The 25,428-nt window shown below is 36.4% G+C and overlaps 1 pseudogene across 1 annotated transcript; it reads left to right on the top strand.

Moving 5' to 3' along the window:
- Positions 1–3,892: 3,892 nt before the first annotated feature.
- Positions 3,893–21,846, top strand: LOC116295838 (uncharacterized; annotated as a pseudogene). The gene is made up of 14 exons (XR_016119184.1): positions 3,893–3,994; positions 4,402–4,489; positions 4,593–4,674; positions 5,826–6,906; positions 8,205–8,228; positions 8,351–8,368; positions 9,480–9,503; positions 9,914–10,288; positions 11,469–11,564; positions 12,985–13,068; positions 14,895–14,975; positions 15,575–15,691; positions 16,446–17,129; positions 19,618–21,846. The product of XR_016119184.1 is annotated as an uncharacterized LOC116295838 (transcript).
- Positions 21,847–25,428: the final 3,582 nt, after the last annotated feature.

The following is a 25,428-nucleotide window of genomic DNA, read 5'->3' as shown; positions in this document are numbered from 1 at the left end:
TCCGCAAATAGGAGGCGGCTGGCATGGATCTCCGGCGAATATCACTTGACACTTTCCGCGGAGGAAGTCTACGAATTCCTGTAGGATCTCTAATGGCACGGTGCAAATCTCATCCCATAATATCACCGGAGGTATGTCGCGTATTGCTTCTGGCACCCACTTTTGACCATTCCAGCGAAAGAAGCTATGATAAGTCTGTGCGTCGTAACCCATTTCCGTTAATTCTCTTTCCAGACGGTGCGTCGGCGTTAATACCTTCACGCGAGGGAACAATTCCAAAACCCTAGTGGTTTTACCGCTGCCTCCGGGCCCATAAAGATACGAAAAGCGTTGGTAAGAAATGGGGTCCACAACGGATGGCAATGGTTCCTCAGTGGGAACGACGGCACCTTTTACGTGTTTCCCATGATATTCCACACGTTCTCTCCAAGCTTTTATCTCTTCATCTTTCACGCGCCATTGACCGCTTTCTGCGAGTTCATCTTCGGTGTAGAATTCTTGCATTTTTTCTAACACTTCAGGCTTCACGTAGAGGGAATCCGTAGCCACGCGCGGTATGTCCTCTTTGTCAAAACGCAACAACATCGCAAGGAGATTAATATGCGCATATGCTAGCATGCTGGCGCGTAAGTGGTAATATTGCGGGCGATGATCTTGATAATAGCACAACGCATTCCATCGTTGCTCACCTTTACCTTCTATGAAATAATTCCACTTCTCTACGGACACCATCGTTCCTTGCTCATGTGCACGTTTTACGAGGAAGCTCAACTCTCCGTCGTCGGTTATCAAACGCCTTTGCATGTGCTTTTCTCCTTCTTTTGCACCCTGGGTGAATTTGCCTATGACAATTCTGGCGGTGGGGTTATGCTCCGGTAACCATTGCGTAAATGCGGAGTGACAAAGTATGGCTTCATGCGCCGTGTACGTGAGCAGTTGGCGCTCTTCTAGGAATTTCAACAAAGGTATGGGAATCCATTCTTTCTCCTGTAGGTGCTTCCCATACCACGCGTAAATTATCGGATGTAAGCCCTTTGCTAACTTCCACGTGGTCAACCGCACAAACCCCGTGGCTGGGGCGTCGTATTTACCGGGCAAAGACACACGAAAGAACTGCGAATCCGGATGCCCGTAGCGGTCGTAATACTCCTTGCAATCCCCGAGGCCTTTAAAACTGGCAGGGTAACAATGTTTCATGTCTAAGGAGACGTATTCGTTCTCGTCATACTCCATGTTCCACAGACCTCCATGGCCGTGCTCTACGCAGGCTTTGGCTATGTCTCCAAATTCCTTAGGCGTGGACTTCCATCCATTTCTTTTCTTCGCAGCTAGGAAGTCCAAACTACGGCTGCTTAAGACCTCGTCTGAAAAGTCTTCCCCTAAGGTCTCACAAGCACTTTGAATGCGCTGGTGTTCTACTAGAGGTCTGTAAAGAGTACCATCCTGCGTCATAAACTGACTTCCTTCCGCGTCCATCAACCAAACGGAATTCTCGTGGACCAATTCTGCCAACGGCGATGCTTTATAAACCTTAGTTTCCTTCTTTTTGGGGAACCTAAGTTCTCGCCCAGCGTGTCCATTGTGTTGGTAGATGACAATAGGGGCACCTCTACCTCCATATTTTTTCGTCCCTTCGTAAATGCAACCGTCCGTGATGTCCTTCACGTGTATGCGGCGTTCTAAGGCCGTCTCTAACTTCTTGATGTTCTCAATAGAGCCTCCAGTCTTATAAGTGTCATTTTCCCATTTCCTGATGGCTTCTCTCCTCTTGGGCGTAAGCTTGCCGCCACGAGAGGAATCTTCGAAGAACTCTCTTACCAACTTCCCGACACAATTACCTGGATGTCGCATTGGTCGCAACTTTCTGACATCCGGCTCCTTAATCTCGTACGCGCCGTAAATGACGACGGTAACCGGGTAAGCGACCTCATAGAAGAGCATGTCAATTCCCTCCAATGCCCCTGGTCTCGTATGCTTATTCAAGACGAACAAACTCTGCTTACCAGACGCCCTGATGGGATTACGGCCCTTTTCTATCACCCACTCGCCGTCCAAATACTTCACGAACGTCAACTCCAAGCGGTAGTCACCGTCCGGCATTCTGTCGATTATCCTTTCAGCCATCTCGTGATTCATCGTCTTGTCTGTCTTTCCCTCCATAAACGTCGCAAAGACAAAATCCGCATCTGAGTTATCCATCACCTGATTTCCCAGCCTGCGCACAGTTTCGTTTTGAATGTTGTCGACGGATGCCATGTATATCTAAAGAATATCTTTCCCTCTGTTTGCGACCCCAACAGAGCAGCAGTTAGGCACCTTTCGCGCTGCCGGCGGATCACGCAAGACCCCCTGTTCCGCGGGTTACCGACCTCCAAAAACCCACCCCCCCCTGGTGTTTTTCGACTTTCGATTTTTGGCAATGCCGGCGCTTCGCGAGTCCGCCTAACTGCTGCTAAGGGTGTACGTGTATCCAAGAGTTAAAAACAAGAAACAGTTCAGACAGTAATAAACATATTTGATTGGCTTAGACTTACGTCATAGCTCGCATACAACGATTCTATTGGATGAAAATGACCTGGGTGTTAGCTTAAGGACACAGCCCCCAACCAACCAGACTGTAAACTATTATATATTCAAGACTGAGGTTGTCGAATAAACTACAGACAATTTTGGAGAACTAAGAGAAATTGGTGTCGCTATAAGATTCAAGGCTAACTAAGGCATAGTGAGTAGAGTACTTGCTAAAGGTAAGGATTTAGAGGGTTCTAAAAAGTTATTATAGTTTTATAGCTTTATTGCGCTAGACTTTATTTTCGTTGTCTAGTTCTTGCATCATTGTGTTTCGCTTTCGTTTTCGTGTAGGATAAAGTCTAATTTCCCTCTTCTACCAATAAATAAGTATAAGTTTAAGTTCCAATAAACTAACTATGCCCGCACATGAACAAGTTACGGTGTATTAAGTCGAGTTTGTTTGTAGCAATTGTAAGATTCGAAGTCGTAGATATAGCTGACTGACTTGGCTTTGACTAGTTGGAAGCAGCATAAAGAAACGTATCATTCGCGCAGTGGTATCGGACATGGAGTAAATCTAGTCTATACAAGTTTCATGTTTAACAGTTTCTTTTATAAATGGCTGATGCATTTTTGTTGGTCTGATAAAGAAAACAAGCTGAACTTCGAAGCGACGGACGATCATTAACGCGGAAGTGAAGTTTATCACGGAATAAATCGTGGGATTGAAACATTAAGGTAAACTACATAAAAAACAAGTCGAAATTCTAAAGAACATGTAAGATTAAGATAGTTTTAAACCTCCAAATTAATTTGGATTGACGAGATTCGTATTTTCGAAAAACCGGTTTAAAATTATCGTCGTGTTTCAACGGGGTACATTACACAACAATCGTTAACAATATATAGAGAAAGGTTCGATCATGTATTTTACAATGCTTCATTTGTCGAGCTAGCCACCAATTTCTCTAGCGTTAGTAAATTGAAGTCGGTTCAAGAGGACTCACTTCATAAGTTTATCAAGCGTTGCTTTCTCTGTTTTGCCAACTGGATATAGAAAATGCGGTTTGACAGGAAGTGAACTATAAAGTGAGGAGATAAATAATAAAGCGAGGCTGCTCGTTGAAAATATATCTCGAGCGGCCAGGTGTTCCTTCGCTTCGCTCCTTGAAAACAACAAAGAGAAAAGGGTGTACGCGTATCCAAGAGTTAAAAACAAGAAACAGTTCAGACAGTAATAAACATATTTGATTGGCTTAGACTTACGTCATAGCTCGCATACAACGATTCTATTGGTTGAAAATGACCTGGGTGTTACCTAAAGGGCACAGCCCCAAACCAACCAGACTGTGAACTATTAACATTCAAGACTGAGGTTGTCGAATAAACTACAGACAATTTTGGAGAACTTAGAGAAATTGGTGTCGCTATAAGATTCAAGGCTAACTGAAAGCATAGTTAATGAGTAGAGTACTTGCTAAAGGTAAGGATTTAGAAGGTTCCAGAAAGTTATTGTAGTTTCATAGCGAGCGCTAGACTTTATTTTCGTTGTCTAGTTCTTGTATCAATGTGTTTCACTTTCGTTTTCGTGTAGGATAGAGTCTAATTTCCCTCTTCTACCAATAAATAAGCATAAGTTCAAGTTCCAATAAACTAACTATGCCTGTACATGAACAAGTTATGGTGTATTAAGTCAAGTTTGTTTGTAGCAATTGTAAGATTCGAAGTCGTAGATATAGCTGACTGACTTGGCTTTGACTAGTTGGAAGCAGTATAACTAACGAATCATTCGCGCAGTGGTATCGGACATGGAGTAAATCTAGTCTACAAGTTTCATGTTTAACAGTTTCTTTTATAAATGACTGATGCATTTTTGTTGGTCTGATACAGAAAATAAACTGAACTTCGAAGCGACGGACGATCATTAACGCGGAAGTGAAGTTTATCACGGAATAAATCGTGGGATTGAAACATTAAGGTAAACTACATAAAAAACAAGTCGAAATTCTAAAGGACATGTAAGATTAAGATAGTTTTAAACCTCCAATTTAATTTGATTTGACGAGATTCGTATTATCTAGGTATTGAAAGTGGAGAACATTTGAAGCGTTCTTGCTAACGTAGGAATCACACAGAAGTACCAGAACGAACACCGCTACACAGGTAGGGATATTTTAACTGCAAGTGAACTATTGAAATCATATTTACTGAAAGTGCGGTCGCATAACGATGGAATTTATGTTGAAATTAAGAAATTTGAGCGCTAATAAACTGTTTGGTGTGGCTTCGCCTGTAAACGAAGACTATTCCTTTTGATCCCTTTGTATGACGTCACTTCATTGATTGACGGCTCTCCGTCAATGTCAAAGACTGTTAGAGGTGTGTAGACCGTGACAAGCTGCTGTGCATAATATATATAGCCCCAACGAAGAACAAAAACATTAGGTGCGACTATAGCTGATCTCTGTAAAGTATATTCTAGTAACGATTAACTTATTGAAGATTTACTTAGGATAATGCTGATAGGATAATGAAATAAGAATTATTTAGATTCCAAGCAGTTTAGATGGGTTGATAGCTGGGTGTTGTTTTATTGATATTGAACAGATTTGATCGCTTAATTTATTTTTTTTTTTTTTTCTGTCTGATAAATCTTATGTTTTATTGTCCTATAGCTAGTAATATCAAACATGATAATTTTGAATTCCGCGCTGCATTATTTATAAAACATTTTCTTAAATCTATGTTATGCGCTGGGCTATATGTTTAAATTTTTTGTATAAGATTGATTGTTGTGTGAGTGATTGATTGAGTGTAAAATATAAACCTTGCATGTTCAAAGTTCAACTTGATTGTTCACCAGTTGTAAATAGACCAATTATTTATTGGCATGGTAAGGAAATTTCAAGAAACATGGGATGAAATTTCTCATTGCGCTTGTGGTTCCACTTGAGTTTTGACATTTTAAGATGCATCTATGACATATCAATGAGAAGACAGTCAATGGAAATCTATGAGCGATTTGTTAAATATCATACGTAATTATTTTCAATTACTTCTAATGTATCAGTCAATTCAAGGGTGCCCATGTACCCTGGGCAAATCCCGGGCATTGGCTTTAGGCACTTGTCCGCATAGTCGGGCATTTGACGAAAAACGAAGCCCGACCTGTCGGGTAGATTTGACAAATGATAAATTTCTGGTCACTGGTCATCAATTAAAAAATTCACGATGGGTACCCTTGGAATTGACTGATACATATGCGTAATAAAATATAAATTTGAACATATCTTATGCTTTTTATGTTTATTTAGCGTAAATTCTGAAGAAATGGGAGTGCTTTAGAGGAATTCAATGCGGACTGTCCAGGTGATGTCATTAGAAGTTCAGTAGCAACCATGGAAACTCAAGACTCGACAAAGTGTTTCTTGTATGACAATCTTAGGGTAGAAACTATCCGTCAACTTGACGCTTATATCGCAGATGGAAAGGGCACTCTAGCTGAGCTGAAAGATCGTTTTCGTACATCTCTCTCTGAACTCACTGAAAATGAACTAGAAGAAATCGATAATGTAAAAAAGTTTGTAGAAGCATTGGAAGGACAAAGTGTTATCGGAGCAAACGATGTGAAGTTATTAAAAAAGTTAGCTAAGGAGATTAAATTAGAAGAACTGAAGCAAAAAGTTGAGGAATACGAAGCAAAGTGTCCAGGTGATGTCATTAGAAGTTCAGTAGCAACCATGGAAATTCAAGACTCGACAAAGTGTTTCTTGTATGACAATCTTAGGGTAGAAACTATCCGTCAACTTGACGCTTATATCGCAGATGGAAAGGGCACTCTAGCTGAGCTGAAAGATCGTTTTCGTACATCTCTCTCTGAACTCACTGAAAATGAACTAGAAGAAATCGATAATGTAAAAAAGTTTGTAGAAGCATTGGAAGGACAAAGTGTTATCGGAGCAAACGATGTGAAGTTATTAAAAAAGTTAGCTAAGGAGATTAAATTAGAAGAACTGAAGCAAAAAGTTGAGGAATACGAAGCAAAGTGTCCAGGTGATGTCATTAGAAGTTCAGTAGCAACCATGGAAATTCAAGACTCGACAAAGTGTTTCTTGTATGACATTCTTAGGGTAGAAACTATCCGTCAACTTGACGCTTATATCGCAGATGGAAAGGGCACTCTAGCTGAGCTCAAAGATTGTTTTCGTACATCTCTCTCTAAACTCACTGAAAATGAACTAGAAGAAATCGATACTGTAGAAAAGTTTGTAGAAACATTGGAAAAACAAAGTCTTATCAGAGCAAACGATGTGAAGTTAATAAAAGTGTTAGCTAAGAAGATTGGATTAGAAGAACTGAAGCAAAAAGTTGAGGAATACGAAATGGAATGTGCAGGTAATGTAAGGAGAATATCTTATTCATAGAATTTGTTTATTAAATTAAAACACCTTTAACCTAGTTATTTTTATAAGCTGGAATAGCCAACTTCAGAAGGGTATTCTTGTTTACAAAATACTGTATTCTCAAGGAAATAGAATCAAAGTAATGAAAAAAGAGCTGCATTCATCTCTGGAGGAAGGGGGAGAGGGGACTCCCATATAAAAAGGTGGGGATGCTTGTCGGAAATTTTTGAGAACAAACCCTGAAAGGTACCTGAGTCCTGTTCAAATGCGCATGGCAGCTAATGATTTTTACCCTTGAATCTACCAAACGCTCATTATTTTTATTTTTTATTTATCTATAAGTATGAAGTGATAGAAATTAAAAGTCAGATGATGAACCAAAAATAAATTATATCCCGGATGCATTACTATTGTAATTCCAGCTTACATTGCTGAGCTAATCTCGGGTATCTCAGTATTACCTGTAAAACGCCCTAAAAGGTACCAGCTTACTCTCTTGCGGTCTTGTTAGATTTGTGGCTCCCTTAGAGATATCAAATTTCAGATATATATTTGAACCCTAAAAGTGTACCATTTCTGACAGTTTTTTCATTATCAAAAGCCCTATTCCTCCCCACCCCCACCCCCACCCCCCCCCCCCCCCCCCCCTGGCATGCATTAAATTTAACACACATTAGTATGTAAATAATATTAGATATTATATTATTATGTTATATAAATATTATGTGCACCAATTTCCTAAAACTTTCACAGTTGCATAGCAATATTTATTGGCTGAAGAGGGAATTGCTTACTATCAAACACGTGACTTTTTGGAGTTGACTGGGGGGCAAACAAGCGTTTGACTGGGGGGCAACTAGCGGATGCTAAGTCAAAACATATCAAAATAAGTCCTCAAGCTATTGTATTTGACTATTTTCACGACATCAAACCAGAAAACAAGAGATCAAAACAACCTCCAGGATTCTACAAGCCATCAAAAAAGAGCTATTACCGGAAGTGACGTCTATTGATAGCAACCTATGGAGAGTTTGTACTTCTAGCACTGACATTTTTGATATTAATCCAATACCAAAAAATATCATGACTTGAAAGAACATGTTATTATTTTGTTAGTAAAAGTTAAGAGTTTGAAGAATATTGCTGCTTTGATCTAGCACCTGAGTTAGTGACCATAACAGATTAATCAGATACATTTACGGCAAATTGTACTTAAGAACATGGTGCTTGGGCTGCATGTGATACAAACGTGTATAAGGTTCTCATATACTTATATATATATTCTTTCAGGAATATTCAGGAAAACATTCAATGGTAATTATATGATGACAATTAATTAATTTATTAGTTTGTGACGTATACCTCTTTGTATATGTTGTTGTCTAATGTTATTAGTTTATTTATAATATTGATAAATGACTTCTTATTTTTCACAGCTGTAAAAGGAGCTTCAGGTGAGTTATTTTATATGTTGCATTGTATATGATTCCTGGAACATGTAATATATTTAATAAGAATTTGATAAGAATACTAGTTGTAAAAGACAACGTTTCGCTGTCATCTCAACAACATCATCAGGTCTAACGAAAACTGTAAACTGTTCTTTATGTAAATATAGCTAAAGTAAGTGTGAAGGTTCAATGAATAACAATGAAATAGATTAAATCAAGTAGAAAAATGACAATAAAAGCGCACAACAATGAGAAACAATTGAGAAAACGACAAAAGGCAAAAAAAAAAAAAAAATGAAATGAAAACTTTCGCTCTAATAGAGTCTGATTGTTTGTTAAGTTCAGGTCTAAGGTCTTTGATGTATAATATTTCGTAGATCAAGCAATCAAGTTTTCCTCTGAATTTCATTTGATTTAATCTATTTCATTGTTATTCATTGAACTTTCACAGTTACTTTAGCTATATTAATATATGGTACAGTTTACAGTTTTCATTATAACTGATGATGTTGTCGAGATGACAGCGAAACGTTGTCTTTTACAACTAGAATTCTTATCAAAACGTAATATATTATTATGAACCAAGAGAGTCATTATTTATGAAACACTGGGGGGGGGGGGGGGAGGTTCTGGTCTATTTTCTAAATGACAGGGTGTGGTTATGAGAAGCAAGGTTATTTCTTTATTTGTTAAGAAGAAAAGCCTCGTAGTGTTCTGACTTCATTGGAATAATAGGCTCCAACAGACACGGATGTACGGTGGAGTGATAATCTTTAAACGATATATTAGTGGGTCAAAAATTAAATTAAACACTTTAAAGGGGTGGGTAATGGAATAAAACGTCACCACTACTTTTTTTTTAATCTTTCGCTATGCCTTGTGGATATACACTACTTTGAGAAATTCTGTTATAATGATGCAATTCATTGTCAATTAGATCTAGAGGACAAACACAAAAAACTGATGTCAACTTATTAAATGGATATCATTAACTTCACTCAGCCAGTAGTGTTTTGATTCAGTTCAATTATTATTAATAATTTTTTTTATTATTCATAATAAGCTGATTTTAAGCTAAATAATTTGTGTTTTCTTTAATTTGTTCTTTCCATAGGTTTTATATGGGATATGTTTAAAGGTGAGTTATAAAGCCAGAGCGTCCCACACAAAGCAACTACAATAAAGCAAAAAATGTCCTCGATGATTTAAACTCTACCTAAAATGGTTTTGATTTTGGAAAACAAATCTTCTCATGAAGAGAAAGTCAGACAAATCTGGGGCCTTACCCCGCCACAGGGAGTGGCAATGTAAGGCAATCAAAAGGCGTTAAACTAAGGTATTTTCGAACAAAAATAGGGCAATATAACGCAACCTAAGGTGATCTAATTTAAAAATCTTAGGTGATCTAAGGCGGGGTAATTTAATGACCCAGAGTAGGTCTAGAATATCAAAAGCTGGCCATTAAAAGCTCTATTTGACAGACTACGTGAGTCCCATGCCCGAGATTGAAACATCCTTATTGTAAATACAATCTCTTTTCATTAACAGTGATACATTTGAAGACTGAAATATCAGTAAAGGGAGTTCTACTAGCCTTAGCAGAAAAAGCCATAATTGGTAAATATGGGATGGATCCTGAAAAACTGCAATGCTTTGAAAAACGTGTGGAGCTTTGGGATCGAGTGGTTGCACTCTTTAGGGGCTCGGTTGTTATCGTCTTAAAACTCTCAAGCATTTCATCACTAAAACGGCTATGGCAGAGCTACAAGGATGGCTCATTGAAAGAAAAACTGAAAAAATCCTTCAATGAGATGGAAGAATTGAAGGAACTGAGCCAAGGAGAAGAGATTGACGTGGAGGTTACAATAGATGAGGAAGAATACCATGCAGTTCTTTGGAATCTTATCCTCTTTGATGTAAAAGGTAAAAATATTTGTCTCAAAATTAAATATGGTTTTGGTTGGTTTAGACAGGCCGACACTGTTAACATTAGTAATTGTTTTAGTTTTACTCTTAAACATATAAGGTCCTGTTGTATGTACATACAAAAAACGTTTGTCTCAAGCTTACACGAGTTGACCGAAAGGGAGCTGTATGGATCATCATTGAAGTGCTAAATTATTCGCTCTGAATTAGTTCCCACTTGCTAACAAAATAATAATTGCAATCAACAACCCATAACCCGGGCCGTGGGCATATTTAAAATTATGTGTTTCGGGTTTTGCTAAACTAAAACAAAGGTTGTTATTATACATTGTACTCACTATCTGAAATTGGTCGAGAACCTACGGAAATTTTTAGCAATCAGCATGCGTCAGTAATTTTTCAGTGGTCGATAATTATCTGTAGGCAGTTAACTGCAAAAAATAACCTGCATAGGTCAGCGGATGGCGGTTATCTGTAGGTTTTTTTAAAAAATATATTGTTTTGAAACTTTTTTAAAAATAAAGTTTATTATAACGTTTCTATCTTGTATTATCAGTTAATCTGATAGACCTTTTGGAGATACATAGTAAACATGGTGCATTCAGATCTAGCTTGAGTACAGGCATCTTTAGTTCATTATGCCTTATATGGTGCATTCAGATCTAGCTTGAGTACAGGCATCTTTAGTTCATTATGCCTTATATGGTGTTGATCAAAGCTAGACCTGGAATAGGGAACAAGGTGCATTCTGGTCTAGCTTGGGTACAAACATCTTTTGTTCATCATGCCTTATATGGTGTTGATCAAAGCTAGACCTTAGATAACGAAAAAAGTGCATTCTGGTCTGGCTTAGGCATAAATTAATACCTTTTGTTCATCATGCCTTATATGTTGTTGATCTAGCTAGACAGAAAACGATATCAAGGTGCATTCTGGTCTAGCTTGGGTACAAACATCTTTTGTTGAATCTGTTTATGGAACGGTAGTCTAAGGTGATGTTAGGCGATCTAACACAGAGGAAGGACACAGAGTAGGCCTGATGATACATATGTATCAAGGTAGCTCCTTATATATCTTCAGTGTTCGGCCTACTGCCATACTCCCTGTAATTTTGAATGTTTCAAACTATTGATTTTCTGTTACTTTTCTAATGTATTTGTACAAATATGTATTACAGGTAAATCAATGAAGAATGATAAAAATCAGCGAAGGCACTCAGTATGCTGTGAACGAGATGTCTCTGAAGACAGAAGTAAACCAATTGATGTTAAAAGTAAGTAGAATATTTCACACAAATATTGTTTTCTTTCTCTTTGTTGGTTGGCTGTTGGTGTTTATTCTCTGTAAACAAAGTGTTGCATTTTAGCATTCTTTTAGTTTTTTTCTTTTTGAACAAATAGCCTACGTAGCGGTGAGGAATCCCCACTCCTCACCAGAGGATCCTACGCAGGCTACTTTATAAAGTGCTATTATGATCAAACTTCTGACTTGCTTTTTTGTTCTTGTCTGGATTAAAGGATCTTGGATAATGAAGTGAAATGGCACAAAGTATACTTGCAATCAAAACATGTAACATGACAATAAGCATGGAGACTAAATCACTTTATTTAAGTGTCTAGTCGTTCTAGCGTTTTCGCACTAATTGGGGACACTTTTCGCTAACACGCACTACCACTACATTTAATATTCTATGCACACAACCCTCAACTCACATGTTGATTTTTACGGAGGGAGGAAACCGGAGAACCAGGAGAAAACCCTCGTAGCATAGGAGAGAACAACACATCAAACAGACTCAATTCACTTGTGACGACCGCAGGGCTCGAACCAGCGACCCGACCCGTTGGACTCATAGCGGTGAAAGACGATGCGTTAGCCGTGAACGCCATCCATGCTACCCATTGCTATGGCAACTGCCTTCTCTGTTGTCCAGGGTCCTAAGAACAATTTTAGCATTTCAGCAATTGATTGTGCAGAAAATCGTTGGTATAAATTTTTGTGTATGACCACAATAGACATTTTAACATAGGCTCGTGCGGTATCTCTCATAAAGGTAGAAATGTCAAGAACTTGAATTGTAGGTAGGAATGGCCTGGAACTGAGGCTGTAGCAAAGACAACTTATCTAGATAATTAATTTTGAAGAACAGCTATATTCCTATAATACTATAGGTAATAAATTTGGTTGATTTTGTTTGAAATTGGGCTGACATGTAGCTTACCATAATCCTATGCTGGCTATAAGTATTGAGAATATGAAATTGGCAGCCATTAGTTTTAAATTCCAATTTCTTTTAAAGGAAAGAAGATATTTGAAAAAGGAAATGACATTTCATCAAATATTTTCAGAAATATACTGAAATCTATGTTGAAACAAATAAAAAAAATTTTTCCTTCAAAAGATATTGGAGTTTATAAAATGGCGGCCATTTTCCTGATGACGTCATATTCTCAATACTCAGCCAGCATGGGATGATAGGCAAACTGTGAGTTGAAAATATGACGTCATCAACCTCCTAATTAGCATCAGCTTAAACTTGAATATCTCTCTAACAAAAAATGCTACCAAGAAATGGAGACATGTAAAATTTGATCATAGTGACACTTTATTAAAAACTGAGGCTTGACTGTATGTTCTAGACCACTGCTCAAAAATTAATTCTTTTCTAATGTATTTCCAAATATGTATGTCAGGTGTCCCAATGAAGGGTACTACAAGAAAGCGAAGGCACTCAGTATGCTGTGAACGAGATGTTCCTGAAGACATAGATGTGAAAGGTAGCATATATTTCTAACAACGTATCGTTTTGTTAATTTCTTAGCTGGTTCATGGTGTTGGTTGCTGATTTTTGATTGCGGTACCGACACATTTCCTTTCAAATAGCAAATTAGAATTTCGTGGTGTCAATGTATTTCCTTATTTTAAATAAGGATTCTAAAATCAAAAATGCTAAATTCCTAATTTCTTTTTTAATATCTATAAAACGATATATTAAAACCACAAAAATGGCCAATTTTCCTTATCCAATAAGCCTTTTGCAACAACAGGTCACGTGACCCTACCCCCTAAGAGCGAATTGATATTAGTTAGAAGGCAAAGTTTTAGCTCATAGTGTTGACTATAGGAAAAAATGACATTAAATATAAAATCGAATATTTTATAAATATTTGTATGGGGAAATGGGCTGGATGGCGAGGTTTGAAGGACTAGCGTCCGAAACATCAGAAATCATCTTTTAACGGTGTATAATTTACCTTTTCATCATTACTGTTTCATTAGAAACACCGACGCAGCTCACACTAGTTTTTAGTTAGTTATATTTTCTTATTGTTCTAGATCTTGTTTACAAAATGTATTATATACCGTTCGTTCAAATGTCCTAGCGAAAACAGGTGTAACGCTTATCCCTCGGAAAGCTTGAAACTGTGTAGGCTTGTCAACAACCATCATTTAGTCAATAATCATTTAGCTTATCCCTAATGGTTTTTGTATTTTGATAAATCACTTGGGAATATAGTTTTTATTTCAGACTAAAACTTATAGCTTTCCTTTAAAGAGATATGGTCAATAATCAAATGGGATGTAATCAAAAATGGACAAAAAACACAGTGTATATCATTGACACTGGATATTTAGGATATTTATATGCTTGTTCAAAAGAATTCCACCTGGTTTCCATCTAATTATCCCATCAACTTCCACAACTCAAAGAATACAAAATGTTATTTAGTGACTTTAAAACATATAAGGCTTCAGTCTTATTTCTGATATATTTCCAGGAAGGTGGTGCCAGTGCCATCGTGTTTCTAAACTAAAACACTTTCATGTATTTATGTTATGAAATATATTGGATGAGGTTGAGTAGACGAGAATGACACAGCTGAGGTCTTGATGGTTTACAATATCATGTGAAACCAAATTCGTGCGTGTCTCTGTCCTCTGATATTAAAATAAGTAACCATGCAGCCAAGCAGCGCGCGCGTTATATCTCACATATTTTATAAGTGATATGAATTTTATAATAACTATCACATCCTGCAATCTGATTGGCTCTCAGCAGTGCGTGATTTAATCATGACTTTGTGTGTCTTTGTTGTCATCGTTTAAGTACGCTTTCCAGTTCATCAATCGAACGAAATGCTGATTTTTGATTTTATTTTCAAAACTTTATTTGCATATTTTAAGTTATTTATTGAAATTAGAGTTCAAAGAAGATATTTTGAGAAAATTACTTATGTGCGTTTTCTAATTTCAGAGTTTTGATTTTTCGTGTGCAAAGCTTTATTCCGGGCGAAAGACCCTTGGAATTAAATTCGGAAAAATTAATTTCCGACCTTAGGGACCTTAAGGTTGTGGGTTCGATTCCCAGCGAGGTCGGAAATTAATTTTTCTGAATTTAATTCCAAGGGTCTTTCGCCCGGAATAACCTCGTTCCCAAGCACTACTATAACTTATCTATATTTCTATATCTTCATCAGTCCTTACAAATGCTTAAATACAGTGAATATTAATCCAAAATTATTCCACTAACTCTCGTTGTACTTGAACATAACTGTCATGCGCATTAGTTCTTCTCTTATGTATTTCCAAATATGTTTGACAGGTAAATCAATGAAGTTTGATAAAAGTCAGCGCAGGGAACGAGATGTTCCTGAAGACAGCAGTAAGCCAATGGATGTAAAAGGTAGAATATATTTCTCACAAAATATCTTTTTTGCTTTCTTTGTTGATTGGTTGATGGTTAAAGTTCAAGCGTTAGATCCGACCCTGAGTAATGTCCACTATTTTGTACAAAATAGCAGCAATATAGCTGCAAGTAGACGATACATCTTTGATTTTGTCTCTGGATTGCATTCTACACAGTCGAATGTTTAAAAGAAAAACTAAACTAATCTCAGAGTGCAAACACTATTCCCCCCCCCCCCCCCCCCCCCCCCTTCCTGGATGAGCTGATATCTACTGCATTATTGGTGTTTGAGTTGGAAAGCAAAGAGTACACCCCTTCCTAAAACAAAAATCCTGCAAGGTGCTTCCCATTAGAAAAAATCCCGAATCCAACCTGTTACATTGTGAACAAATATGTATTTGTTTATTTCGTGCCTGAGTGAATTCTTAGCTATTTTACGACTAAATACTTGATAACTACGCTACATGGCTAGTAAAGGTTTCACGGATATTTGGCATGCGCTCTATGATCCAGTTTGTACATAAGTTGTAATGGTTTGAACTATTGCTCTTTCGATAATTATTCTCTTAAATATTTCCAAATATGTTTGCTCTCAGTATGCTATGAACGAGATGTTCGTGAAGACAGCGGTAAACCAATGGATGTAGCACAGATACAAACACGAGTAGGACGACCTGTTGCAGAACTAGAAAAGTCGGGAGACGGAATGAAACGTAAGTCTAATTTTTCGCCTATTTATCTGGTCTGTTCTATTTTTTATTACAACTAAACTAATTACTGGGAATCAAATCTTATAAAAGTTATTATAGGTTAAGCCCTTTATAATAACGACAAGAGGTTGGATATTAGTTTAACACTGAAAAGTAGCCCTATATATTAAGACTTAAAGTATAAGTTGTGGACGTATTAACGAATTTCTTTATTTATTTCAACAATATCTTTACGGGGATGTCTCATTTAGCAGAGCTAGTTAAAAGAGACCCCTGTGAAAACAAAAAAAATAAATAAAAAAATAAAAGAAATAAATCCATAAACACTAATTACTAATAATAATATTTAATAGTTTAAGTATTCAGAAAATGTCTCAGTTTAGAAAGTATACCTATAGTTCGAGAGCTGATTTTTAAAGAAGCTCTGAATACATAGTCTTTCCAATTATGATCTATTATAATATCATAGTAATCTACTCGCTTAACTCGAGATCTTTCTTTCCTTTGTTCTTTTTTTGTCATGTCTGTTTGTCTTTTTCTTAGTATTTTTATTTGTTTTATTCATTTCTCTTATTTAATTAATTAATTAATTGATTGATTAGATCATTAATTAACTAATTAATTCATCCATCAATCCATCCCATGCCCCCTCTGTATTCGGTTTATTTTCGTACAATTTCCGAAATCTAGCTGTGTATCTTAAATATGTCGGGCTTCCCACCAGCATGAAGAATATAATGTAAGTTTTATTCAACAGAAAAAAACCTGATGGCACCTGGTTGGGCATCTTCAAGTAAAGAAAATCTAAACTTTTCTCGCCTTTCTAAGTTATTGATTGATGGTGGAACACGTGCCTTAAGAGATGTATTTGACTCAATCCATTCACCAAGCTCCCTTCACAGGACACTACTCAGTACTAAAGTGCATTCTACTCTAAAGGGACTGAGAGCAAAGAGGATTCTAACCAAACAACAATGGGACAGACTCTACCCTGCTAGCCGAAGCACAGCTGTCACTTCAGCAGATTTTGACATTACACTGTTATTTTTTCTACTGCGTAATATATGTGGTTTAAAACCCCCACCAACAGGGTGGGACAAGCCCCCTGTTGCTACAGACCTGAGTAGAGAAGCTGATTTGGCTCGAGTCAAATATTTTAGAAATGAACTTTATGGCCACATCACAGAAACAGCTGTTAGTGACAGTGACTTTGAGAAATACTGGAGTGAGATCTCAGATGTGTTGGTGAGACTGGGTGGACCTCAATACAAACCAGAGATTGAGAGGATGAAAATAGATACAATGGACCCTGAACAGGAAAAGAATTTTATTGGAGCACTTAAAGAGTGGAAAGAAATGGAGCAGACTTTCCATCAAGAGATTGAGGAGATTTTTGGTAAGAGAGTGAAAAGAAATTCAGCAGATACTTCACAGGCCAAAGGTGTGTACATTTATAGCTTTCAGTATAATCATTTAGCATACTCCTAATGTGTTTGTTTTTTTTTTTGTTTGTTTGTTTGTTTGTTTCTGTTTTTGTTTTTGTTTTTTGTTTTTTTAGTTTTTCGTTTTAATCAGGATGCTTTGCGGCCAACCTGATTATTGGAATCAGAAATCGGGAATTGTACAAGAGTTATTTTAGATTCCTGTTTCAGAAATCAGAAAACTGACTTTTCGGCACTGCCTGGGTATATTGCATAGGCGAAAATACAAGTTTGAAGGAGAGAATGCAGAATTTTGGATTTCCGTTTCCCGAATCAGAAATCGCATTTCTGTTTTCTGAATCACGAATCAGAAATCACAATCTCGCTGACATACGACAAAACACCACGTGTAGGGGAGGGGTGACCACTCGAAAATGCTCTTACTTCCGGTAACATTATCTGCGCTCTATTCCACCAATCCCTCCCCCCCCCCCCCCCCCCCCCCCCCTTACCCCCAAGTCCAATAGTTGTCGCTGTTGTTGAACTTCCGCAAAGACAAACATTATAAAAATCAAGTTAGAGCAAAAACACTTGAACTGTGAAATAGAGTCAAACTAGTTACTAACAAATAGTCGCTATTTAGATACTAATAGTCGTTATCACTGAGCCAGAACAGTTTATGACACAACAAGGAATACACAAGAGACCAATACAAATATGTTTTTATCCAGTTTTGTTTCAAGCAAATTTATCAGAGTAATTAGGACTCAAAAATTAGAGTGCATTCAGTTAATCCGTGAAACACAAATTACTATTTGTACTAAATAGTGCAAGTTAAACAATAGAAACCAAAGGCTTTTGTACAATTTTGTGCAATTTTGTATTACTGAAATTTCACGGATTAACTGAATGCACTCTAAAATGAAAGCTCTAATGAATATGTTCATTATGAAACTGGATAAAAAACATTTAGAATTGATGGTCTCTTGTGTATTCCTTTGTGTGAGTCCTAATTACTCTAATAAATTTGCTTGAAATAAAACTGGATAAAAACATATTTGTATTGGTCTCTTGTGTATTCCTTGTTGTGTCATAAACTGTTCTGGCTCAGTGATAACGACTATTAGTATCTAAATAGCGACTATTTGTTAGTAACTAGTTTGACTCTATTTCACAGTTCAAGTGTTTTTGCTCTAACTTGATTTTTATAACTAATGGTTTGCACCATATAAAATACAAAAGGCATCGAGCGAGAGCAATCACAAAGGAATGCACTGATAGTTGTGTCAGGAATATATTAGCATAAACTTATGAACCGCGAAAAGAGACTGTAGAGTTCTTGCCTTGTGACTTCCCAACTTCAAGGGCCATTTTAAAAATATTAGAATGAATCAACCGACATGAGCTTTTGCAGGTACAGATTATATATCCTTGAGAAGACGTAGCTAAATTTAATTAACAATCGTTCGAGCCGTTTATGAGAAATCGTGGAAAACGCAAAACTTTGAAGATTTGATAAATCTTTACTTAAAAACGCTCTTCGAAAAAAAATTAGTTCTCAAGACCAGCAAGGAAATAGCTGACCAAACTCACACAGTTTAAAAACAAGAGCAACAGCAACGTTTTAAGATATTTTTGAATAATTCTATTCAATAATAATTTTTTTATACCGAGTGCGCAAAAGCGATAAACAAAACTGAGAGTATGAAATGTTCGTGCGGTTTTCTCCAAATCTAACATAAGAATTTCTTTAAATCCTTGATATTTCGTTTGTCATGAATTGGGGATTTTTAGGAGTTAACAGTTTTTCTACAGCACATCTGAATCGCGCGCACTTTTATTTTTTCCAATTTTCGATTTTTCTTCGATTTTTCTTGCGTTGAAGACTTTGATTTTAATAAAATATACATTAGTACAAACTTCAAACCAAGAGCAACAACTGGTATAAGTTCCAAAATGATCCAGCAAACAGAACATTGCCAACGCGACGATTGAAAAAGTTCTGTTTGGTGATCACGAAACTGTATCGAAACACCTTAAAAACTTAATGGCTTTAGTTTTATTTCTAATATATTTCCAGGAAGGTTATGCCAGTACCATCGTGTTTCTAAACTATAACACTTGCATATTTCATAAAATTAATTAATATTGGATGAGATCGAGGAGACTGAGAATGACACAGCTGAGGTCTTGATGGTTTAGAATATCATGTGAAACCAAAGCAGCCGTTCTATATTGCTTTTATAAAATATTTTTGAACGATTTTGCGCGAGCGTTTCTCTGTCCTCTGATATAGATACGCTAACCAGGCAATCAGCGGGCACGTTATATCTCATATATTTTATAAACTAGGATTATATTATTCTTACCTTTTCTTCCCATTGGAATGACAGTGGATGAATAGCTACTCTGTAGAAATGCCACTGCTAAATCCCATTTGTGTTTTATATTTATTTATTTTATTCTTCCTGTGTTTTGGGTGTTAAATTGTTGTGTTTTGATTTTCAGAATATACAGAAAAACTGAAGTCATCCATTAAACCGCAAACCGATTTTCTGTTGTCAGAGGAAGAAGAGAAGAAAAATAGAACCGATGACATCTTTACGAGTGTGACTATCCAACGCGGTCCAAAACACTTCAAGGAACCCAAAGAAAAGAGATTTGGCAGGAGGCAATTGGATGAAATTCAAGCGAGTAGTACAAAACTCACAAACTGTTCAGAAATGTTTCTTTGCCCAGAAAATGATGATCAGAAATCTACAGCTTCTTGCACGACCAATCCTAAATCTATCTTGTTGACGGGCAAAGCAGGAATTGGAAAATCTCTTTTTTGTCGTAAGCTGGTACGGGATTGATCGAATAACCGATTGTTTGAGGAAGATCAAGAAAATGCAAAAGTACCTGATTTTCAGTTTGTGTTCTTGTTGACATTCCGTCAACTTGTTCTTCCAAAAGAAAAAAGGCTTGACTTACGTGATATCTTAAGTCAGTCCTCCCTACTGAACGAGCACTCGGTGATAGACGAGCCATTACTGCAGTACATGATTGATAATCCTGAGAAGCTGCTCATCATACTCGACGGGTATGATGAGTATAAACAACGAAAGAAAATCACCGGGGACTTTGAGACAAGATACCCAAACGACCCTGATGAAAAAATACCTGTTCCTGCTCTGATTGCCAAAATCATGAAAGGAAAGATGTTAAACGGTGCAGTGGTCCTGATATCCTCGAGGCCTGAAGAAGCCGAGGAATTAAAAGAAATTGTCTTTGATGTGAGATGTGACATTCGAGGATTTTCTTCACTTCAAGTGCTAGAATACATCGAAAACTATTTCAAAGAGAACGAAAGCATGAAGAACAAAGCACTTGATTACATCAAAACGAATGAAATTCTTTTAAGTTTTGGTCACATTCCTGTGATGTGTTTTCTAATGTGCTACTATATTAAGTGGTACATTACTGAATCAAAAACCACAGAAAGACTACTCGTCACAAGAACAGAACTTTATCATCAAGTAATCAAATTATTTATCAAGAAACATTCCTCTTCTAAATATGAAGAAATGGAAGAAACTAAAGTACAAGAAATATTACATAAACTAGCTGAACTAGCGGTGAATTTAATGATGGAAGAAAAATATTTTTTCAACGAAAATGATATGAAAAAATTCAATCTTAACGATGAAGAAATAACAAACCTGAAAGCGAGTGGATTACTTGACTGTTGTCCTGGCGTTGAAAAATCTCCATTCGAGAAACCACCACTTGAATATACGTTCACCCACCTAACGATTCAAGAATTTCTCTGTGCTTTTTCGTTTGTAGAGAAAAAACAAATCCCAGAGAAAAAGAAAACGAGCGATGTGACATTCATGTTCATGGCGGGAATGTTTTCAAGAGAAAAAGATGAAAAACTAATGGAAAAGTTGATAGAAAATATCAAACCAGGGGACGAATACGATGAGAGGAATAAACTACTAACTTTATCCTGTCTGTACGAGTACGAAGACGATGGATTTTCTACCAGAGTAATAAATAACCTTAAACACATATACTGTATTTGGGGTGGGAGGATTGTATTTAGTGGAATAACTGATATCGATTGTTTGTACATAAGATTTTTATTAGATATAGTGAATTTAATCAACGCAGAACAAATTAAACAACATTCAACATCTACACGGTCAATCATTGTTAATAGATTGAACATTTGTTTGTCATCTTTATCAGCATCAGGGATGAGAATGTTGTGTAATTCTCTTGTTATGGTTTTTACTCTTACTGAACTGTGGCTGATTTGTTGTACATTTGACGATGAATGTGTTAAAATAATATGTGACATGTTGCCTAGAACTAAGATAACGCACCTAGAACTAAGTACTAATAATATAACAGATGTTGGTGTTAAAATAATATGCGAAATGTTGCCTCGTACTAAGATAACAGACCTAGACCTAAGTTGGAATAAAATAACAGATGTTGGTGCTCAGTGTCTGTGTTCAGTATTAATACGTGATGATTGTCGTGTAAAAGTGTTAAACTTACAGGGTAATAATAACATAACAAGTGAATGTGAACTGAATTTGAGTCAGATCCCTGATGTTGAGTTGTTCATTTAGGTCAATAATACTGTCCAAAATACTGAATGAAACCATAATAAACGAGTAGAATATAATCTGTTTTTGTGAATAATATCATATTGTATTCAATAATAAAGAAATCCTTGTAGTTTTATTTTTGTAGTTGATTTGTGTTTTACTCAACAAATATTCAAACAAATCCATTGAAAATCAAAAATATTTCTTGACAAATGTCCAATAGTTTGATATCAATACAAGAACAAGTTTGTTTTCATCAATATTTTTATTCAACCAAGTTAAAAGAGACCTTTTTTTGACAAATATTTATTTTTTCTTCATATTTTGAGCAAAGGGAGTTGGACTTGAAATACGGAAAACAGCAAAAATACTTGTTTTCTTTGTCAAATCATAATATTTCTTATCGATATAAAAGAAACCATCGATATTTATTCTTATTTTAGAACATTTCATTGATAAAATAGTACTTTGAGTTGGTTATGTTTTGTTTTGAAGTCGACAAACTTGTGTTGAAAAATGGCAGCAAATGATGGCTTGTTTTGTACAAGACTTTAGTTGAACATGGACGAAGAAAACACTACACGACTAATACTTAGATCTTATTAACCGAGCGGAAGGTCTGTACGGGATAATCTTGACCGAGGTCTGTACCCGGCCGAGGTCAAGATTATCCCGTACAGACCGACCAAGCTCGGTTGATAAGAGTTTTATTATATGACCACTCTCTTAAGATAAGAGCATCCGTAAGTATTGCTCCAAAACAATATAGGTGTTAGGTAGGTTAGGTTAGGTAACTTACGAGTGTTTTTAAGCTTTTTTTATCTTAAGAGAGCTTTATGCAACTAGGCCCATGTGTCATTCCCTAGAGTATCATTTCTTTGTTTAACGGTTGCACATGAGAAGACACATGAATATGTATACAACTCAAACAAAGAATCTTATTCTCAAGGGAGTGACACTTGGTCTGAAATGGGACAACATTACGTCCAAGCCTAGGAGGTCTATTAAATTAAATTTCAAAAGATATCAGAAATAACACTAAAAAAGCTCGCTCAGACTAGCACTTGTGTACAATCATACTTAGTGAGAATAAATAAATATTTATCACTATTATTATTATTAAGATTTTGCATTACTTACAAAGGATCTGCAAGAGGTAAATTTTGGGTATTTATGAAAGATGCATAACAGATTTATTTTGGCCATTTTCGGTCAAAAACAGGGGCTATAGCCCATGGTTTTGATCTATTTTGGGCCATTTTCACACCTTTTGAAAAGATATGCATTATTAATAAAGAGTGAAAAATAGGGCATTTTTGGCCATTTTCGGACAAAAAGCATGGACTATAGCCCATGGTTTTGAACGATTTTGGACCATTTTCACAACTTTTCTTGAGACATTGTTTTTTTATGAGGAATAAAAAATAGGGCATTTTTGACTATTTTCGCGCAAAAAGCATGTACTATAGCCCATGGTTTTGATGGATTTTGTGCCATTTTCACACCTTTTGAAAAGATATGCATTATTTATGAAGAGTGAAACATAGGGCATTTTTTATCATTTTCGGGCAAAAAGCATGGACTATAGCCAAGGGTTTTGATAGATTTTTGGCCATTTTCACACCTTTTGAAAAGATATGCATGATTTACGAAAAGTGAAACAGGTCATTTTTTATCATTTTCGAGCAAAAAGCATGGACTATAGACCATGGTTTTGATGTATTTTGTGCCATTTTCAAACCTTTTGAAAAGATATGCATTATTTATGAAGAGCGAAAAATAGGGCATTTTTGGCCATTTTCGGGCAAAAATCATAGACTATACCCCATGTTTTTGATCGAGTTTAGGCCATTTTCTCATCTCTTGAAAAGATATGCATTATTTATGAATAGTGAAAAATAGGGCATTTTTTATCATTTTCGGGCAAAAAGCATGGACTATAGCCCAAGGTTTTGATGGATTTTGGCCCATTCTCACACCTTTTCAAAAAATATGCATTATTTATGAAAGATGCAAAATAGGGCATTTTTTATCATTTTCGGGCAAAAAGCATGGACTATAGCCCATGTTTTTGATCGAGTACTAGTTTGGGCTATTTTCACACCTTTTCAAAAGATATGCAGTATTTATGAATACTGAAAAATAGGGCATTTTTAGCCATTTTCGGGCAAAAAGCATGGACTTTAGCCCATGGTTTTGATGGATTTAGGGCTATTTTCACACCTTTTGAAGAAATATCCAATTTTTATGGGGAAGACCAAACAGGTCATTGTTGGCCATTTTGACGAAAACCACACGGACTATAGCCCATGGTTTTGATGGATTTTAAGCTATTTTCACACTTTTTGAAAAGATATGTATGTTTTATGAAAGATACAAAATAGGTCATTTTTGGTAATTTTCGGGCAAAAAGCATACACTATAGCACTTGGTTTTGATCGATTTTGACCCATTTTCACACCTATTGAAAAGATATGCATGAATTATGAAAGATACAAAACAGTCCATTTTCGGGCAAAAAGCATGGACTTTAGCCCATGGTTTTGATGGATTTTGGGCCATTTTCACACCTTTTGAAAGGATACGCATTATTTATGAAGAGTGAAAAATAGGGCATTTTTTATCATTTTCGAGCAAAATGCATGGACTATAGCCCATGCTTTTGATGGATTTTGGGCCATTTTCACACCTTTTGAAAAGATATGCATGATTTATGAAGAGTGAAAAATAGGTCATTTTTGGCCATTTTCGAGCAAAAAGCATGGACTATAGCCCATGGTTTTGATGGATTTTGGGCCATTTTCACACCTTTTGAAAAGATATGCATCATTTATGAAGAGCGAAAAAAAATTCATTTTTGAGCATTTTCGGGCAAAAAGCATGGAGTATAGTCCTTGGTTTTGATCGATTTTGGGCCATTTTCACAACTTTCGAAAAGATATGCATCATTTATGAAGAGTGAAAAAAAATTCATTTTTGACCATTTTCGGGCAAAAAGCATGGAGTATAGTCCTTGGTTTTGATCGATTTTGGGCCATTTTCACACCTTTTGAAAAGATATGCATGATTTATGAAGAGTGAAAAATAGGTCATTTCTGGCCATTTTCGAGCAAAAAGCATGGACTATAGCCCTTGGTTTTGATGGGTTTTGGGCCATTTTCACAACTTTTAAAAAGATATGCATTATTTATGAAGAGTGAAAAAAAGGTCATTTCTGACCATTTTCGGGCAAAAAGCATGGACTATAGCCCTTGGTTTTGATGGGTTTTGGGCCATTTTCACAACTTTTAAAAAGATATGCATTATTTATGAAGAGTGAAAAAAAGGTCATTTCTGACCATTTTCGGGCAAGAAGCATGGACTATAGCCCATGGTTTTGATGGATTTTGGGCCATTTTCACAACTTTTGAAAAGATATGCATTATTTATGAAGAGTGAAAAAAAGGTCATTTTTGAACATTTTCGGGCAAAAAGTATAGACTATAGCCCATGGTTTTGATCGATTTTGGTCCATTTTCACAACTTTTGAAAATATATGCATAATTTATGAAGAGTAAAAATTAGGGCATTTTTATGATTTTTGGGCAAAAAGCATGGTTTTTAGCAGCAGCAGTAAAGGGGACTCGCGGAGGGGGTACCGGGAGGCCCGGGTATTGCCTGGGTTAAACGCTAAGCGTCCGCAGCGGGTATTACCCGCGCGATGATCCCCTTACTGCTG

The sequence above is a fragment of the Actinia tenebrosa genome, unplaced genomic scaffold (genome assembly GCF_029948245.1).
Source record: "Actinia tenebrosa isolate PJP-AT-01 unplaced genomic scaffold, QUT_ActTen_1.0 PGA_scaffold10__47_contigs__length_13832649, whole genome shotgun sequence".
NCBI lineage: Eukaryota > Metazoa > Cnidaria > Anthozoa > Actiniaria > Actiniidae > Actinia > Actinia tenebrosa.
This window is presented reverse-complemented; position numbering and strand designations above follow the sequence as displayed.